Consider the following 19,338-nt stretch of genomic DNA (forward strand, 5'->3'; position numbering starts at 1 on the left):
AGAGCAAGTCTGGATTTCAGAAAGTTAAAGTAATGGAAGCCAAAAGCAGGAAATGTCCACCCAGCCCACTCACCTTCACCAGACTCAGCGTCTGGATTCAGAACACTTGTGTGTGCTCACACCTCTGTCTTGGGAGGACCGGGGCTCTGAATTCTGACCTCTAGTGACACATTTCTGAATCCAGACGATGTGTGTGTGTGAGCCTGATATGAGGATGGCTGGGAGCATTCGCCTTTGTCACATAAACGTTAACTTTACAAATTGTACTGCACACAGAAGAACCACTGGTGTTGAGAAGAGTTTCTTGCACTTCTAGCATGTGTGTGTATGTTTGTGGGTGTGTGTGCATGTTTGTGGGGGTGTGTGCATGTGTGTGAGCGTATTTGCGTATGGGCATGTGTGTGTTGTATGAGTATTGGTAGGCAGAAAAAGGCCACAAAACACATTGTCCTCAAAGATTTTGTCAGTGTCATTGGCTATATGCTGCTCTAAATAAAATCACAAATTATAATTTGTATTAAAAGCATATTTTAAAATATTACAAGGTAACTCCAACTTAATGAGAATAGACTTTAATACACACAAAAATATACCAATTCTCATGCTAATTTTCAAACTTGATTGTTCAGGGTAATTTTAAAACCTTTTTAGCTCCATGTGCATATTTCTGAATTGTTCTGTTTTTTATGTATTTGTATGGGTAAATCCTTATTAGGGAAAATACTAAAATCTGTATGGTTGCGTTTTATAGGCTGCCTGTGTATTTCATGGGAGGCTGTGTGTTATCTCACTTCAAATCCCACTTGCTAAGCACCCTGACTATTTTCTCTGTGTTGAGGTATTGCACAGGAAGCAGAGGACAGTGTCTTTTAGAGGATTTATGGCAATACTGTGAGAGACCCTCAGAGTCTCTTCATTTGCCTGACACACTCCACTGCTACCCATTAAGACTTGGGCTGTTATTGTCATAGACTAGATTTAACAAGCGTCTCTGAATTTGGAGGTTTGCTCCAGAAACAATAGCTTCAACAAGGAGACCCCCAGCTCTCTCCACTTTCTAATACTCTGGTTCAGCCTTCTCTTTTTAACCAAAATATATCCTTGACAACAAGGATTATTTTGAAGTAATCTTGGTATTTTCTTTTCCAACTAGAACTGTCGAATTTCCTAATACTGAGACAATCTTTCAGAAAACCTTGAAGAAAAGTTGATCGATCAATTCTAAATTTACAGTAAATAAGAAAATGTCTCCTGCTGTCGTTCTACAAAAATAAAACTAAGATGACATTTAGACATACCCTTGTCATCAACAGACGACATTTTGTTATCAATGAAACCACATTATTTCCAAGAAATTGTTACACACCTAAAGTATTTCTCACTTATTAAGTTGTTTCTTAATTGCATCCAAGTGTTAAAGAAGACAATAATCTTACCAATTGGTGGTAATTGGTCAATTTAAATATTCAGCGCACTTAGTTTTACCTTCAAAACTAGACATATATTTTAAAAAGTTAAATAGCTTGGATTTCAAAATAAATTAACTCAACAGTTAAAAGCCTGTCCTTCATGGCCTGGCCTGTCCTTCATGGCCTGTCCTTCATGGCCATTCACATCAGTATTTCTGAGTAAAATCCTGTATAGTCCTTCGTGTGCAGTTGACTATTTGTAAATGTAAGTCCTTGTTTTAAATGTAAGAGCACAGAGAAGAGGGTTCTTGTCAATCTCCCTCCTCAGTTATTCAAGCTGCTGTTGTGTTGTTATCTTGTCCTTTAGAAAATGAACCTGAAGGAGAATTGGTGAAATCACGTCCGTGGGCATCTCTGAACTCTGACCGACTGAGGGAACAAAATTGGACCCAAACAGCACCTGCCGGGCCACGGAGTTCAGGTACCTGCCAGCTGCTCTCAAGGGGCTGAGGACAAGGGTCCCCTTTCCCTGCACCCTCCATGTGCTGCTGAGTCACTACTCCCATCCCAGCTTCTCGGTACTTCCAGGCTTTGGGGAGGTGTTAAAATCCTGTTGTGCATCCTTTCCAAATAGACAGTTTATGCTAAAAAGAGCCATTGGCAGTTAAATTAGATGATGCGTATGTTGTTCTTGCTACTAAAGCTATACAGGGCAGGGAAGACGCCTGCATCCTTCGGGGTGTTTTGGGGGGTCCCCGGGATCCCTAGTGCAGAGTATGTGGACCCTCAGATGGAAAGGTGTCATTTTGAATCACTGCCCCCAAATCTGCACTTGCTACAGAAGTAACGGGTTAGTAAGGTTTACCAATTCTGGCTTGGAGATTGGGGATGGGCCTATACCAAATGATGGCCGCCGGGCAGCATATTTTTGGGGGGAATCTCATAGGCTGGAGTCTCCATGACTGTAACGTGAGTCAATTCCCACCTCTGCAAAGCTCAGTCTCTGAAAGTGTGCAGGAAACTGACTTCAGAAGCGCCGGTAGGATCTTCTCGATGCCCACATGCGGGATCCATTTTACACGCGGTACTTTGCTGGGGAAAAAGAGGAAGATTCCGGTGCACTGGTAATTTCTGAGAACTCCGGAATGCCTCTTAAGGTTCACTGTGCAATAGTAATTTATTTGTCTGCCGGCTCCCCCATTTGCCTGTCTGATAATAGAACTACTCACTGCGATGTGGAAGTTAGAGACTAGGATCATCGTCCACATACTGCAACCTTGTGGGTGCTGCAATCCTTAAGAGCTTTACGAACTGGGGTAATAGGTCATAGCTGCTCTAATTATTTTCTTGTCTATATCTTGTTCACTTTCCCCAAAGAAACCCATTCATTGGTTCTGTCTGGGGAAGGCATTATGGTTAATTGTCATTTCCCTGGAGTTAAAAAGAAAAAAAAAACTATGCACATTGAGCGCTAAACTAATAGTTGACTTTAAGGTCAGCTAAAGTTTCTGAACTGTAGTCGTTTCGTCCACAGAGGTTATCTTGTCTAATCTCATTGAGTTTTAGTCATAAATTAAAGAATGTTTAATGGATGTGGGTCTGAATTGACATTTCTAGAATGGTGTTAAATGTCCAACATTTTAATGAAGATTGTCAACGTGGTGTACACAGCATTCAAATACCAACCTCACCAAGAATTAAACAAGAACAGATAGATGGACAGATAGACAGATAGACAGATAGACAAATGAGCTGGAAATCCATGCTTGCGCTGGGCACGTGGCCTTGAACAGGTGTCTCAGTGGAGGCAGAACACTTGGTTTTGAGATGTGTGCATCTTCAAGGCAGATGGTTGGACTCTCAAAAAAGATTTAAAAATTCCAAGGCTCCAGCAGGCGCTGGTCTCCCGTTTTGCACTCGGCCTGCCCGGCCTCTCCCGAGTGACTGTCGCAGGCCCTGGAGGTGGTCACTCTTCTGGGTGTAAGAGGAACTTGAGGGTCCTCCAGGCCAATGGGATAATAGTCACAACAGCAAGAGCACAGCCAACACTCATGTGCGATCTCACCAGGCTTTGACCACTACCCACCGTCTCTCACCCGTGGGGCTCTGGTGACAATACTCCAGAAGGTCCACATGGGACAGGCACACAGGGCAAGTGACCCTCACACTTACACTCTGATTTCTGGACGTTTTTACCATTCTCTCATCCTTTGAAGATCAGTGTTTGGCCCTCAGGGGGTAATCAATATATATTTGCTTTAAGTGTGTCATAAATACTTTAGTCCCTGGGCGATGAAATAAAACTAAAGATTGAAATAAACAGATTAACATTTTAAAATGAGAACACTGATGTGTCATCACAATGGTTTCTGGGACAAAGGGTAAATCTTCACATGATCATCTATAAAAGGAAAAGGTGTAAATCATCAGATTGCTTAGATCAGGGTGGGCCAACTTTTTGTACAAAGGGCCAGGTAGGAAATATTTTAGTCTTTGTGGGGCCTGTGGTCTCTGAAGCAGCCACTCGATTGTCGTGGGAAAGGAGCCAGGACAAGGCGTGAGCAAGGGCGCAGGGCTGTGTTCCAATAAAACTTTATTCTCAAAGTCGGCAGCAAGTGGACCTGGCCCTCAGGCAGGAGTTTGCCAACCTCTGGTAAATATCTAAACGAAGAGTTCCTAAAAGCCCCGGTCATTTTTGGAAAAGTGAATATAACTCTTACGCTCTCCTCAAATTTTATTACTTGCAAACTCACCCAATAGAGTCTATGATTATTGCCTGCAGGGAAGTCGCTCCACAGACAAGCGCTTGGTTGGTGTGTGAGCTGAGTAGTCAGGATGGAGCCTGCACAGAGCCTGTGAGAAGGCAGAAGAGCAGCTGTTACTCATGCAGAAGGCGGGGCAGGCCCAGGAAACCCGTGGGATTTAGAGAGGAGAAAATTTTCTAGTGATTTCATGCCTTTATCAATGGCCTGCCAAGAAATATCCAGAAATCGTCCTGAAAGTGGTGTGGGTATAAAATCAAATTAAAACCCGTCCCCAGAGGTGTCATTCCACCTGCACACACAGAGTTATGTGTGTCAAGCCTCAGGGCCAAGAGAACTATTCCATCTATTCCGTTCAGTAGTCAGCGATGCTGGTATGAGTCACCAGTGCCATGTGCAGAGGCTGAGCTACGGAGCAGGCAACACCACACAATCCGGTAAAATGTGGTCCATTCAGTCTGGTTTTCCAAACACTCTCTAGCTCCAAACATATATATGGAACATAGGCAATAAAACACGGAATACAAAAGACTCTCTTGAATTGCAATAGATTATATGTCAGAAGCTTGGTAAAGGGGTTAATCTTGGAAAATACTTTAATGATGCTGTAGATTATTTTCCAAAAGCCTATTTGATGAGTGTCTCAAACTTCTTTTCTTACTTGAGATGTGAATCGGTAGCATAAATCATTTAGTTAAAACATGGAACGTTAACTAATATTTTCCATGGAAATGGTTTGCTAGAATGCATGTATCTTTAAAGCAGTACTTTGGCAATTAATAAATTATTTTAGAACAGATCAGAACAGGAGAAAATGAGCCGTAGAAACACAACCTATGGACGCTCTCCTGCTGTGACACACTAAGTAGTTAAGAAAAGAAAGGCCGGCTAGTCCCGCTAGTTTGATGTCAAGCCAAAGAAATGTGGGCAAAATTTGGAGGCGTCCCAACCGGGGAGCAAACCCTAATTCTGCCGCAGGATCTGTGTGACTCTGGAGAAGTTATTTAACTTCTGGAATCTGAGCCCCAGTTTCCCCATCAGTTAAATGGGCATAATGCTTTCTTCTTAACACAACTGTTATAAGGATTAAATGAGATATAAAGTGTGTAAAGCACTGAATTCTGTCCTTGAGACACAGAAGGTACTTTAGCGTCTCAATCAGCTGTGGTGTTTTTGAAGGGGACAGTGGGTTGCTTTTAAATATCAGATTGTAGCGGCCTGAGTAACAGCCTTGCCATTCTAGGGCCTGGGGGATAGCCCCAGAAAGGATTAAGGTGGATCTGGCCTCCCTGATTTCTTGGGGGAAGAAGCTCTTGGGAAAGGGGGAGGAGCTGGCGGGCAGTTGATCCGTGAAAGATGCAGAGACGTCACTTCTGGATTTGAAGTACCACCTACCCAGGGCTTTCCCTCTCTATCCAGCACCTTTTGTCCAAAGCTTCTCGGTGTCAACTGGGGGGTTCCTGACCACACAGATGATGTCTTACTCATACTCCAAATTCTTCTCTTATTTTTGGCTGTGCTATGCGCGGCATGCAGGAGATCTTAGTTCCCCAACCAGGGATCGAACCCATGCCCCCTGCAGTGGAAGCGCAGAGTCTTAACCGCTGGACCACCAGGGAAGTCCCTATACTCCCAATTCTTAGCACAGCTCTGGCTTCATGCATGGGGCAGTTGATGTTAGTTTCATCAATGAATGGATTGTTGCCCCGTGGGAAGGTTTGTTATTACACGTTTGTAACATATAAACAGAGGTCATATCAGAATGGCCTCTAATAAATGTGACTGAGTGTGAAATGTAGGGTACAGAACTTTCTTTTTTCATGCCTCAACATTTATGTGGTAAAGGTATGTGTGTATATATTGTTTTAATGGGGTCAAAAGTGGCAGGATTATTTACTTTTCACTTTATGCCATTATTTTCCACTTAACTTCCTGGAGCGTGTGTGTCACTATATTAAATGCAAGGGATGCACTCACTCCACCAAACACCTCACTTTCGTGGTGCCTTCTTGAATGTCCATCTTCTCTTCGCTCGGCCCCAGCCCTCCTGCAAAGTAGACGGTCCTAAACCTGCAAACACTGACCCCGCTGATTGGAAGCCCTCTATCCCCGAAGCGTTTCTGAGTCTGTGTTTCTGAGAGGCACAGCTGCAGGGAGGATAGCTAACCTACATTTAAAAGCAATAAATGACTACTTTTTAAATAACAATTGTTAGATAAATGATTGTAAACCTCACCCATACACGTAAGTGTATACTTGTGTGCACTTCCGTAAGACATTTTTTGACTCAACTGCTACATGCCAGACATTATAGATACAAAACGTGGAATTAGAGAATTCTGCCACAGACGTGTTCACATTTAATCATTTAACAGGGAGGGGACACACATACCCCCCAAAACCCACACACTGAAAAGAGCTATAGAAGTGGGATGCATAAAGTGATAAAGTATAGCGCACCCTAAAAGTGGGAGAATCTCAGTGTTCCTGGGGAGAGCATGTGGATTCCTGGAGAATTAGCACCTGGGCTGCGGTCCACGGGGGCCCACGCGCTTTGTAGACAGACGTGGGTATTTCAGACATCGTGTCAGCATCTGCAAAGATCCAGAGGTCTGAGTGTGGAAGCAGGAGGGGACGCGGGGTGCCATGAGTTGGGGGTGAGCTCTGTGGACGGTGAGGCGACCTGAGTAAGTTTAAACACGGCAGATAGGAGCAGACCTGCCCTCAACAAGATGGTCTGAAGAACGGATGGTCCGAAGAGTCTGGGCAGTGGGTGAAGGTCTCACCGAGGGCAGGGCTGCTTGGGATGAGGAAGGAGAGGGTGGCTGCAGAGGCATGAAGGATGGTGTGCAAATCCAGGTGAGACACAGATGCTGTCACACAGCCATTTGGGAGCCGTGACTGTAAAGTATGTAACAGCCGGGACTTGAAAGCAGGAAGAAATGACACACTCAGTCCTTCAGAATCTCAGTGTTTTCATCTGTGAAACAGGCGGGATGTTTTCTGCTTTGTCGGGCTGTTGAGGATGGCATTAAACAAGGCACATGACACCTGGAGCTAAGTGTCTCGGGCCTGGCTCAAGCCCCTTACGTTGTAGTTGTTGTGATTATTATTCATAAAGACCAAGACGTATTTGCTTCGCCATAAGAGCTAAAGCAGAAGGAATCTGAGTTACATCTGTGTTGTGCTTCCTGCCGTTCCAAAGCACCTTGTCTTGCCACGCAGCTGTGTAAAAAATGAGGACGCGCCCCATGAACTGATGTAGAAAGATTTCAAGGATATTATGTTAAAGGAAAAAGCAAGATGCAGAAGAGAAACAGAAGTCTGAACTGCACATCTATTTGCGTGTATTGGCATAAAAACTTCTGGGCTGGTGGACAAGAAGACAATAGAAATGTGTCTGTGTGTCGCCACAGTACAGAGCAGGCAGGATTCAGGGGAGTTCCCATTGCTTTTATTCATTCATTGATTGATTTTGTACCCATTTTAGAGCCTTGCAAACATAAAGGAAGGAAGGAAGGATGAAGGAGAGGAAGGGGGAGGAGGAAGGTTTAAGGAGGAAGCCCGACAAGAGGGAGGAAATGAATGAAGAAGGAAAGGACTCCTCCTGTCGGGTTCCCTGGGCGACGATAGTGCCCACAGAGCACGGCCACTTCTAAACATCTTCTGTGTTTCCTGCACCTACATTTCATGCATGCTCTTCTTTCTAAAAATTCTCTAACTTAAAAGATGTTTTACAAAATATAAAACAAGAAGCTATAGCATTGCTCGTCCGCTTATTCAGTAATAGAGTTATAATTTCAAGACCAACTTTTCAAAATGATTAAAAGAAAGTGTTTTCTAAAATGCCATTCAGGAGATATCTATGCATTGACAAAAAGTTGAAAATATAGCAGCAGTCATACTCTTTAGGAATTCTTCTGAGTATAAAAGGAAAGTGATTTTATATTTTAGTTGTGTTTTTTTTTTTTTTCTTTTTGCGGTACGCGGGCCTCTCACTGTTGTGGCCTCTCCCGTTGCGGAGCACAGGCTCCGGACGCGCAGGCTCAGCGGCCATGGCTCACGGGCCCAGCCGCTCCACGGCATGTGGGATCTTCCCGGACCGGGGCACGAACCCGCGTCCCCTGCATCGGCAGGCGGACTCTCAACCACTGCGCCACCAGGGAAGCCCTAGTTGTGTTTTTTAATGCAGAAAAAAAGCTACAAAGAACATATTATGGAGAAATGGCGGTGTGTGAATATGGACTCTGAATTTTCTGATGTGATTGAAACCCTAGTAACTTACTTTTTTGTTAAAATTACTGTCGGTTTGTGTAGGGTTTTTTTGCTCCCTTAGGAAATAAATGCTGAGAGGTTGAGGTGTGAGTAGCTCTGGCACCTACAACCTGCTTTCAAAAGGCTCAGGAGCACGTGTGAGCCTGTGAGAGAGCGTGTGTGTTGTGTGTGAGCGTGTGTGTGTGCGTGTGACTCATGTGCTCTCCAGCACTAAGCAGTGTGTGTACTACGGCCCATGAAGGCACAAGGCGACTTCTCTAGATCCATTTATCTTAAACATTCATTTAAAATGTTACATGTTGAGAGCAGAACTCAGCATCCCCTTTCCTATCTAAGTAAAGATAAGCTGTCCTTTGGGTGGAGTTTTCTGAGCCTGGCTCCCATTTCCCCCAGGGAGGCTGGTTCCCCGTCCATCAGAGCTTCATCCCTGGGGTCACCTGTCGGGCAGTGACCACCCCTCCACAGCGAGACACTTTCCAAGGCCAAAGCCTTTCATGACAGAGCTGCAAGTGAGCTCTGGGTACAAAGTACCCTCTCACTTTGCATTGACTTGTTTAGTGCCTGATCAAGTAACATAAACTTTATACCAGGAGACTCATGATAATGTGTATACGTGGGAATGCAGTTGTAAAGGCCCATGATACAGGAAACTCCTCCTTTTGAGAAACAGTGTGTGTGCTCTCCTGAAAATTTTGTCTGTCGTCTATAAATAGCTTATCTCTTTCTTTCATATGCTCTGAAATCGCTAAGCAAAATGTCAAATTTTTGTGAGTACTGTCTTTCTTTTAACTTATTCTCACACAGAAAGCAAAAGGAATTGTTAGTCGTTGAGCACTTCTTGCACTAATGGAACCATCATGCTAGGCCTCCATCACAGGAAAGTAAACAGAGCAGAAAGAGAACTTGGTTACCTTGGGGTCAGGTGCCGGGGTCGGGGGGAGCAGGAACCCGCACTGATGCCGTGATGCCCGTGTACTTTGTTCCGTGATGTACAAGCCACCTGCAGTCACACAGGGTGTAGAGTGAGGCACAAACGGCCCCAGGAAGTGATGGCCTGGAGAGGAGTTCGTTCAAAGGATGTAAAAACCAAACCACAGGAAAGAAGGAATGAAGGCGGGGGAGAGGACGATAAAAGATAAAAATACGAACCTGATTCCGTAAGGAACAAACAAACAAACCAAATCATTTACCTTCATGACCTCCAACACTCAAATGGTGTTATTGCACCATTATGATAAAGCAAAACAATTACCCCAATTAGCCAAATTTATCAAGAAAGGCTAAATTGTGTTCGCTATTCTGTGTTCGGTATCCATAGGAAAATTATATACAATGTAGGCTTATATCTTTAAATGATAAAAATATGTGCAATGCTGTAGAAATACATTGAGGTTATATTTGCTACATTAAATGTTAGCCGGCCTATGAAAATCCTTGAGGGGAAAAAATTTATGTCTCTCAATGAACAAGATAAGCAACAATGTTGCTTTTCTTCATTGATACTATAAAATTTATACCTGGTCACAGTTTCTTCTTTTTTGTGCTTCTCCGCTGGGCCCCTTGACAGGCTGAGCCTAAGGATGGCAGCCCAGGACGGAAGCGTCATTTTGTTTGTGTTGTTCGGTGTTTTACTTTTCACGACTACAAGCAGATGATATAAATTCTATCTCAGTTATAAATCTTTAAAATTCGTTGTCAGAAATTTTCCACTAACGATTTGCTCTTACGGAAAATACAAACAAGTGTGAGTTGGGCAAGTGGGAGGGTGGTCAGCACCTTAGAGGCGTCTGGGAGGCTCCCGCCCCCAAGAACTGGTAAAGACGACAGATCAGATCAGCCCAAGCGCCTATCACAGCAGAAATATGCAGCCCAGCCTGAGAGTCATAGAATGTGTCCAGTGACTGTAACATGTGCTATCAGCTGAATTAGTCAGGATGGACCAGGCTATTTAACAAGTGAGTCAGGGATAAACTCAGGAAGCATAACGCGATAGAAGTTTATTTCTTGCTCCTATCACAGCGCTGATGCAGCTCGGGCGGCCCAGGCCCCTTCATTCTGTGGCTCTGCCATCCGGAACCTGAGGTTTCCCGGCAATCAGTGGGGCCTAGAGAAGCACAGGATGGGCGGGGCCAGCTTAAACCTTGCATTACTTGGAGATCAGATTCCAGACCCCAGTCCTGCCTGGAGGGGAGCTGGCAAGTACAGACCCCTAGATGAGGACCCAGCCCTGGGCCCATGCCCTCCCAGGGCAAGTCTGCAAGGCAGCAGTGACCGGAGCCCCCGTGCACACAAAAATGTGCGTCCCACCAGCGTCCCTTCCCTGGTTCAGTTCTGTCCCCGGAAGTGTCACTGGTACAGTCTGGCCTCACAGGTCTGCCTCCCAGGGAGGGGCATGGACTCAGATCTGAACGTCGTTTCTGTCTCCCTCAGATGCGCTGCCTTAAACGCTGTGAGCTCGGAGCTTGGTTAATGCGGGTTGGTCCTGTGGGTAAACAACCCCGAGAATGTCTATTTCTGAAAAGACAGGCATGGGTCCCCGGCCTTGAACTTGAGCTTTTCAGAGTCACTCCAGAACCACCGACCTTGGAATCACCTGGGGTGATTTTTTTTCTCCATAGATTTGCGATCTCCGTTCGTGACCTATTACATCAGCGAGGGCCTGGGTGACCATTTCCAATAAATACCAACAGATTCTTATGTGCGCTGACGGAGTGGCTGTCCTCACCACAGCCGCTCCTCGAGCTTGTGGGCCCTCCTTGCCCTGCCCTGGGAGCCGCCCTGGACGCTGGCGGCCCACCACCTTCCTGCTTCATAGCTGTGGGCCCAGTGAGCCTGGTTCTCTTTGCTTTTTGTAAGTCTCATTACCCATGACCTGGCGAATATAATTACTCATCCTTCTCTTTAACAGCTCTTTTTTACTTTTTATCTTTTTATTATGGACGATTCAATACGAGGGGCCAAGCTTGCTTCATCTGCACCCCTTCGGTCCTGCTCTCCCAAACACGGGTGACTTTTAAGTAAAGCCATGTTAGTGTGTAATTTTATCCAGAAATCCTTCAGTATGAATTTTTAATGTATAAAGTTTCTTTTTTGTAAAAGCATAACCACCCATCAAACCTTTCAAAATAGTCTTAATTATCATCAGATATCCGGGCAGGATTCAAAATTCCCAGATTGTCTCACATGCTTACTTGTACTTATGCGTCTGAATCAGAATCCAAATACCGTCCACAGGGCCTCTTGCTGGCATGGCTGGAGCCCCTCCTTGGACCCCCATAGGTTTCCCTCCCTTCCCTTCACACCCACCTCTTGTAACCTGCTCGTGGTGAAGCCGGGTCACTTGTCCTGTAGAGGGTCCCACCATCTGGACTTTGCTGATTTCATCCCTGTGGTGACATTTATCATGTTCCTCTGACCCCTGTGTTGCCTACAAGCGGTGGCTGGATTAAAGGCATCATCAGTTTCTGATGTGACTCGTGTCTTCCTACTTCTTCATGAGAGGGAAGCATGTAAGGTCTGCTGTCCCCCCTTCTGTGATGTTACAGTTGGTCGGGGGCCCCTAGTTAGCAGCCGATCTATCTGTCATCAAGTCACCCACCAACTTCTCAGTCAGTGATGCTCATTACCCAGACTCAGTGATTCCTCAGGTTTACAAACTGGCGTTCTAGCATTTCCCTCCGTTGAGTAGCTAGAATGCTTTCATAAAGAAAGTTTCCTTCATCAACTGTTTGGCTCCTTTTGTATAAGAAAGCAAGATAAATGCTTCTGACCCTTTACCCCTTTCCCAAGCAATGATCTCCCTTCTCTTTTGATGAGGACTGTAAACTCTAAGAAGTGAAAAGGCGTTTATTAGAGGAAAAAATTGGTGTCTCAGGAGGTTTTCCGTGTGTTTGCTAAGCTTACATAGTTTGTCTTTTGTACACGTTAGTACCGATGAGAACAAAAATAAGAACTAATTTTTAAAAAATGATTATTGAAATACAGTTGATTTACAATGTTGTGTTAGTTTCAGATATACAGCACAGTGATTCAGTATATAAGAAGATATATATATATATATATTCTTTTTCAGATTCTTTTCCGTTATAGGTTATTACGAAATATTGAGTATACTTCCCTGTGCTCTACAGTAGGTCCTTGTTGTTTATCTACTTTATATATAGTAGAGTGTATATGTTAATCCCAAACTCCTAATTTATCCCTCCCCCACCTCCTTTCCCCTTTGGTAACTGTAAGTTTTCTTTCTGTGAGTATGTTTCTGTTTTGTAAATAAGTTCATTTGTGTCATATTTTAGATTCCACATATATGTGATATCATATGATATTTGTCTTTCTCTCTCTGACTTGGTTCGCTTAGTATGGTAAGCTCTAGGTCCATCCGTGTTGCTGCAAATGGCATGATTTCATTCTTTTTTATGGCTGAGTAATGTTCCACCATGTATATGTACCACATCTAATAAGAACTAACATTTAATGAGCCAGCAGGCCTTATGTGCTGTGTGGTTGGCACATGCATGATCTCATTTAAACTTCTCCACAGCCATGAAGCTGTTGCTCTGATCATTTCCATCTGCAGTGAGGAATCCGAGGTGTGAAGGGGGGCATTGCATCTTGTCCATGGTTGTCCACCTGTGAAGTTGCAGCCCCGGGTTCCGGGTGGTCCAGCTTTGAGCATGGCAGACTGTGAACTCGCGAGCAGCTTTCTGCGTGTTTGTGGGATGAGGAGAGAACAAGGATGCAGCAGATAGAAGAACGTTCCAAAGAAACACAAGTTTTCAGCTATGTGCTGTAGAGAGTGTAGGCAGCTAAGGTGGTAGCATCAGGGGTTTAAGGTCATCTGGTTGGTTAACTGTGCTGAAGTACAGAAGTCGCTCCTGGCTTCTCCAGCCTACAAAGGAACAAATGAACTTGTTTACAAAACAGAAGGTCGTGGAGCCCACAGCTTTGTGCCGGGGACACAAGCCCCACCTGCTGAGACGCGGCATTAAATGCCAGCTTGGTCGGCAGATGTGTGCAGGAGGGGAGCCGCCCGAATGCAGGCAGCTTCCCCGGCAGCACCTGCCTCAATGCTTCCAGAGCACCTGGGACCCAGAAGGGAAGCTCAGGCCCCATGCACACCTGCTGTGCAGGTGATTACAGGGCGTTTCCAATCCTTCCGCTGAACACCTCGCACCACCACTTCATGCACACCTGTGCCCCTAATTAGAACACACACTCACGGTATGGATGGGGTCTATTCAGCCGTGGTGCCTAAGAGTGTGGAAGAATCCAGAACACTGGACCATTGAACCTGCTTGGAGTCTGCAATCCCTAAGGGACTTCATCCACAGCACCAGTTAACTTCCTCGCTGTGTCTGTAGTTCAGGGGGACAGCAGGTCCATCAGTACTGTGCTGACTGCCCCCCTGCTGCCCCAGGTGTTTCCTGGGCCTGAGAGGACGGCTTTGCCTGACTCTGGGGTCAGAAGTCTCAGGGAGCATCTGCTGTCCCCGCCCTGGCTGTTTGCTATAGGAATCTGTCCTTGTTAATTTGAGAGGCAAGCAGGAGGACTCCATTCATGCTAACAGAAGTTCTTTCAGATGTTAGATTACACTTCTTCCACAATTAAGGCTATTTATTTCCCTGACACCAGTCCCAGTGCCATGGTGAGTAATAGAACACACTGTAGATAAGAGTACACCCGGGAGACCTTAGAATCCAAACACCTTCTCACCTTCCAGGGAGCAGAGACCCTGGTTCCACCTGCTCCATCCACCTGTCACAGGAGGACCGAGGTGATGATGACTCACTGCCATGGCTGCCCGTCCCTCCATGTCGCTGTTGACGCCTTTATATCTGGTTTCAAGCGTGTGTGTGCACACGTGTGAGACAGTGTGTAGCTGTGCATGCATGTGCACATGCTGTGTGAGGACAGTGGGACAGAGAGGGGAGGGCAGAGCCATAAATGAGGACAGAGCCCTGTGTGCTTACCCAGATTCCAGTTTGAACAGCATGGTGACCAAGCCTGGCTGAGGCTCCTGCTCTAGGCCTGAGTGTAAGGAAGAACACGACGCTAGGTGCACGTTTTCACAGGCTCTGCAGGCTTTGTGGGGAGCAGCCCAGGGAGGACAGCCTGGAACACAAGGTGCTGGTGAGGTGAGTCCCTGCCAAGCTGCTTCATGCTCCCCAGGAAACTGCCAAGCCTCTTCTTGCAGATTTTCTTCCAGAAGAAAAAGACAGACAATCAGAAGCTTTTTTTAAAATGCTGCCTGACAAGAGCCAAGACATGTTTAAGATCCATGTCACTGACAACTCTCCAAACTCGCTGGCAGGGAGACGGTGTGACCAGGGCAGGTGCCGCTCACGGCTCCGGCTCACAGGACAGACGTGACGCAGGAGGAGTGAACTGCGGGGGGCAGAACCACCTAAATGCAGCCGTCAGAGCTGCCAGCCCAGCCAGAATGTGAATGCAGCGCCTGTGAGGTCGTTGGAGAGCAAGGGCCGGGGACCGAGAGCAAGGACACAGGTGTGAAGTCCCATTCAGGGTTCAGCCTGTGAGTCGAATCTGAAGTCTTTATAATTCTGGAGATCTGCACGGTGGTTCCTTTGTCTGCTGTGGGTAGAAGTTTATGGAAATAAAACTCAATCTAGTTCTAAGAGAGGCCCTGACTTACAAAATCTGTAAAAAAAATCTGATTTTGCTGCTCACAGAATCTCAAAGAGTACCCAGTGTGATAACAATCTCAGCATGAAAACATATTTCTATAGCAACAGATATTTTCTCTTCAATTAAATGAAAGCAAAGCAAAGCATCCTTATCCTATAAGAAAAACAGATAAAGTTATAAGAAGGAAAACCATGGCATTTTTGCTCTCTTGGAATATTCATGAAATGTGTATGATTTTCTCAATTTCCATCTGGTGTCTTTTCTCATATATCCAATGCATATGTCATCTGAACTTCTCACGGGCTTCTGACTTTGTCAATAAAAAATATACTAAAAATAGTGTTCTTTGTGAAAATTGTAGTGAAAGTGAAACAATAACCATTAAACCAGTATTAATTGCAGCTCCACCCCATCCCCCACCATCTCCCTTAAAAGTGACAGGAAACTCTTCAGAATAATAAGATAATTTCATTAATTTCATTAAATGGTTGTCTTACGGAAGTCCAGTCCATGGGTATAAGTTTACTTAATTACTTGGTAAAATTATAAGCTACCTGATATGTTCTTGTTAAGCTAATGAAGCAAAGTTATGAATAATAAGAATGCTTCATATCTATATATACCACTTTTCCTTTTTAAAGTGTTTTCACTTACACTACATAACTTCATTATAGAGTTTGAAGAGCTGAGATAAAACCTAGGAACAAAGCCAATAATTATTCTTACGATTTTAGAAGTACATTCACTGATCTGCATTATTTTTTTATTTTATAAAAATGTCTCTGAATTCCATGTTTCTGAGTGAGTGAGTGAGAAGTGGTAGTACGTAATTGGAGCAGGTACTTCACCAGCATTTCATCAGAGCACGTATTTTGCCAAACCAGATTGTACCATGACCAAAATTCTATGGTGCCTAGATGGACTTGATTGAAATGGCGAAATTTCCCCCCAAATCAATAGAAATTTGAGAAAGTTCAATTAGAACATGCTTGTTTTTCCTCATCTCCCCCAAAATCCTCCCACTGCCCTCCTGTCTCAGCAGGGACCATCCACAACATCTTAGTTCACACCAGGACCATCAACTCTGCCTTAAATGGGGCCTCTCTTGTGCCATCAGGCGGTCCCGTGGCCCAGAAGCTGCCACTGACACCTCAGTCCCCTCCCCCCCACCTTTACTAATTGAAGGACAGACATCAAAGGAGGAAAACCAGCCTCAAGCTCCTTTGGGAGGGACCAAAACACTTTAATGGCCCCAATGAATCAAAATAAACCTGCAGTAAACCTCTAATCGATGTTTGATTTTTAAATTAGACTTTTTTTACACTTGCTCATGAGAATTGAATAGCCTGAGTTTTGCTGAAAATATTTTACATAAAAACATGTAATTTTCAGTTGATTTGCATATGCCTATATAAATGTTTGGGAGTAGACTCCTCTTATTTTTTGGTCAAAGCACAATTCCTTTCTTGGGGTGCTCTGGGCAAGCAGAAGGCCATTTTCCCAGGAAACCAGATTTCTGCCTGGTGAACCAGTGCTCTGTGTTGGCTTGGCATTTGAGGATCTAGGTGGTAGCCACCCCAACCCTGAGACTGGTAACTATTTCTAGCCCCTACCATTAGCTTCCAAGACTACACTTTTCCGTAACACAGCCGGCTCCCGAGAGCACAACTGCTGAGCACATTTGCCTCCAGGTTGGAACGAAAGATACACACAGGCTCCACACAACCAAATAGATGTCCCGAGTCCATGAGCTAAAATTCAGAAATACCCACTTGGGAGAGTTTTGCAGCATGGTTATTCCAAATTTTTAAAATCACATTAACAGATTTTATATGCAGCTTAGAAATCCATTCTGCACTAAGGAGTAACACATTTGAAATAACAACATTTTGAAATTTATCTGTCTTCTCTGCTCCAGACACCTGCGAAGTGAGTCAATGTTTATTCCCATTTGATCACTATTGAGGATCTAGGGATAGTATCGTCTCCTTTTTTGTATAAAAAAGTGAGGTGTAGAGAGATGAAGTCACGCAGATAGTAAGTAATGGAACAAGGTTTTGAACAACCAGATGCCTGAAACCAGCATCACTGAGAGAAGTGAGAAAGGATATTGACAGAAAATAAAATTGAGTTGATCTCAGAAGTAGAACTCAAGCACTTTGTGACCATTGAGAGAGAGAAAATGGCTCCAGACGGCTCCACGAGGTGCCAGCAGAGGACGGGCAGGATGCCTGTAGGTACCAACAGACGCTTCTACAGTGTTCAGTGCACAACATTTGGTGTGTAATAAGGCTTGGAAACTGAAGGCAATATATTGCCCTGGAAAGATCAAGGGCTTTGGAGTCAGACAGATCTGGGTCCAAATCCTGATCCGGGACAGACCGGTGTGAGCGAGTGTCACTTCATGATAACGTGAGGGTGACCTGAGGATGCATGAGATAACATACCACCTTCCTGGTTTGGTGTCCACAGAGTGGATCCTCAGTAAGTGGTAGGTATCTACAGATAGAAAAATGTTTTCACCTTGCATTGCTCATCTTAAAAATAGGACTTCAGAAGGGCTTTTGCGTCCTGTCTAAGGGTTCTGAAGGTCAGAGACGGTACCTTTGTGGCCAGTAAGTCCCGTTCATGGTACCCAAGAGCTTCTAACATCCAACAGTGACATTTGGCCACTTCCAAGAGGGAAGTGACCTTTGTCGTGTACTTTAGATATATGGTGATTACAACACAGATGTAATTTTTTAAAAATTTACCAATTATAAAAGTGCATCGCAATACTTTTTGGAGAAAGTCATCCTAAGCTAAGAGTTACGAATCTGACTATAGTATTTATTTCATTCTTTAGGTAATCAATTGATGTCTCATTAATTTCAAGTGCCAGAATGTGTTATTTTTAATTTTCCTAGCTATCAAGTTAATCAGTCTTAATTAATCTAAGTATTATTTAGGCAGAGTGGCTCACCCAACAGGTGGTGAATGGGTTTCAAACCCCAGGGCTAAGAAACCTACTCTTTGGAAGGTTTCTTCTTCCTCTGCAGTCTAATTAAGCATCAGCCCTTCCAGCGTATACACATATGTGGAAGGTGAAGCATAGTCCTCCATCTGGGGTGTCTATTGAGCTTTGAAGCCTCCACTGAAAATTACAAAAGTAGAACACGGACGGTTGAATAGTATTCCAGACCCTCCCGGGCTGCATCTTACCTTCACAGCCAGCTCCCGACCCTCTCCTTCCCTTCTGCTCGTTCCACCTCCCCCCTCCTTCTCTCACCCACACCATCCCACCAACAGCCCCTCATTCCTCAGCCTTTTGGTTCACCTGTGTGTGCTCATGTGGTCACCTCTTCCACCTGTTCTCACCTGACCCCCAGGTTCTGGCCCTTAGCCAGTCCACTTTGCCTTCTCAACCAAACCTCTTCAAAATGTGGTTTCAGGTCCTCACTTTGCCTTCAGTCTTCAACTAACTGGATGACCCTCCTCCAGTTTCAGCCAAACTCACTAATGTCGCTGAGTTCTGACTTCCAAATCTAATTTACATATTTTAAAATTCATCTTGAGGGGCTTCCAGAGTGCATGTGACATCACTGGTCATGTTTTAGCAAGATTTCCTGTGCATCCTCTGCTCTCCTCTCTTCTCTCTCTGCTCCTTACTGCTGGGTGTCCCACTGTCCACCTGCAGCATCCTTGCTCTGTGTGCTCCCTTAATCTCCTCCACTACCACGGTCTAAGGGGCCACAGGTGCTGAGGACTCTTAGCCTGCCCCCAGCTCTGACTGTTTACGGATGGCCACCTTGACTTTGATAGTGCCCCAGGCCCACACCCAAGTGTGGTTCTCCTTTCCTCTGAAGCCTCTTCCTCCTGCATCCTTCTGATTCAGGACGTCAGCATCCTCCAGTTACACAGCTAGCATCACAGATGTGTCTCCTCCCTCTAGTTTGTGTTCCTCCTTCAGTGGGTCCTCCTTCTGATGTCAGGTCCAAACCTTCCTCTCCACCCGTCTCCCTTCCTGCCATTCACACCCTGAACAGAATTCTACCATCTCTCACCTGGACCACTCTAAAGATCACCTAACCCACGTTCCTTGGTTCTAGCTTTGGGCTCCTCAAACCTACCCTCTGTACAACGTTTATAATAATCCCCATAAAATCATAACGTATCCATGATGCTCCCCTGCTTACAACCTTTCAAGGCCCTCCATCACCTAGGGGATTGCAGTCTCTGCCCCCGTTCCCACCTCTCTTGCTGCCACT

The 19,338-nt window shown here is 44.9% G+C and overlaps 1 protein-coding gene across 24 annotated transcripts in view; it reads left to right on the forward strand.

Annotated features, from left to right (window-relative positions):
- Window positions 1–19,338, forward strand: part of MYT1L (myelin transcription factor 1 like) — a 411,946-nt gene that overhangs the window by 132,053 nt on the left and 260,555 nt on the right. For all 24 annotated transcript variants that reach the window (XM_067703799.1, XM_067703798.1, XM_067703801.1 and 21 more), the window contains one exon: window positions 1,777–1,890. The gene's annotated coding sequence lies outside the window, so the exon portion shown is untranslated. The remainder of the gene's footprint in view (window positions 1–1,776; window positions 1,891–19,338) is intronic.

Source organism: Pseudorca crassidens, chromosome 14, assembly GCF_039906515.1.
Source record: "Pseudorca crassidens isolate mPseCra1 chromosome 14, mPseCra1.hap1, whole genome shotgun sequence".
In the NCBI taxonomy this organism is placed as follows: domain Eukaryota; kingdom Metazoa; phylum Chordata; class Mammalia; order Artiodactyla; family Delphinidae; genus Pseudorca; species Pseudorca crassidens.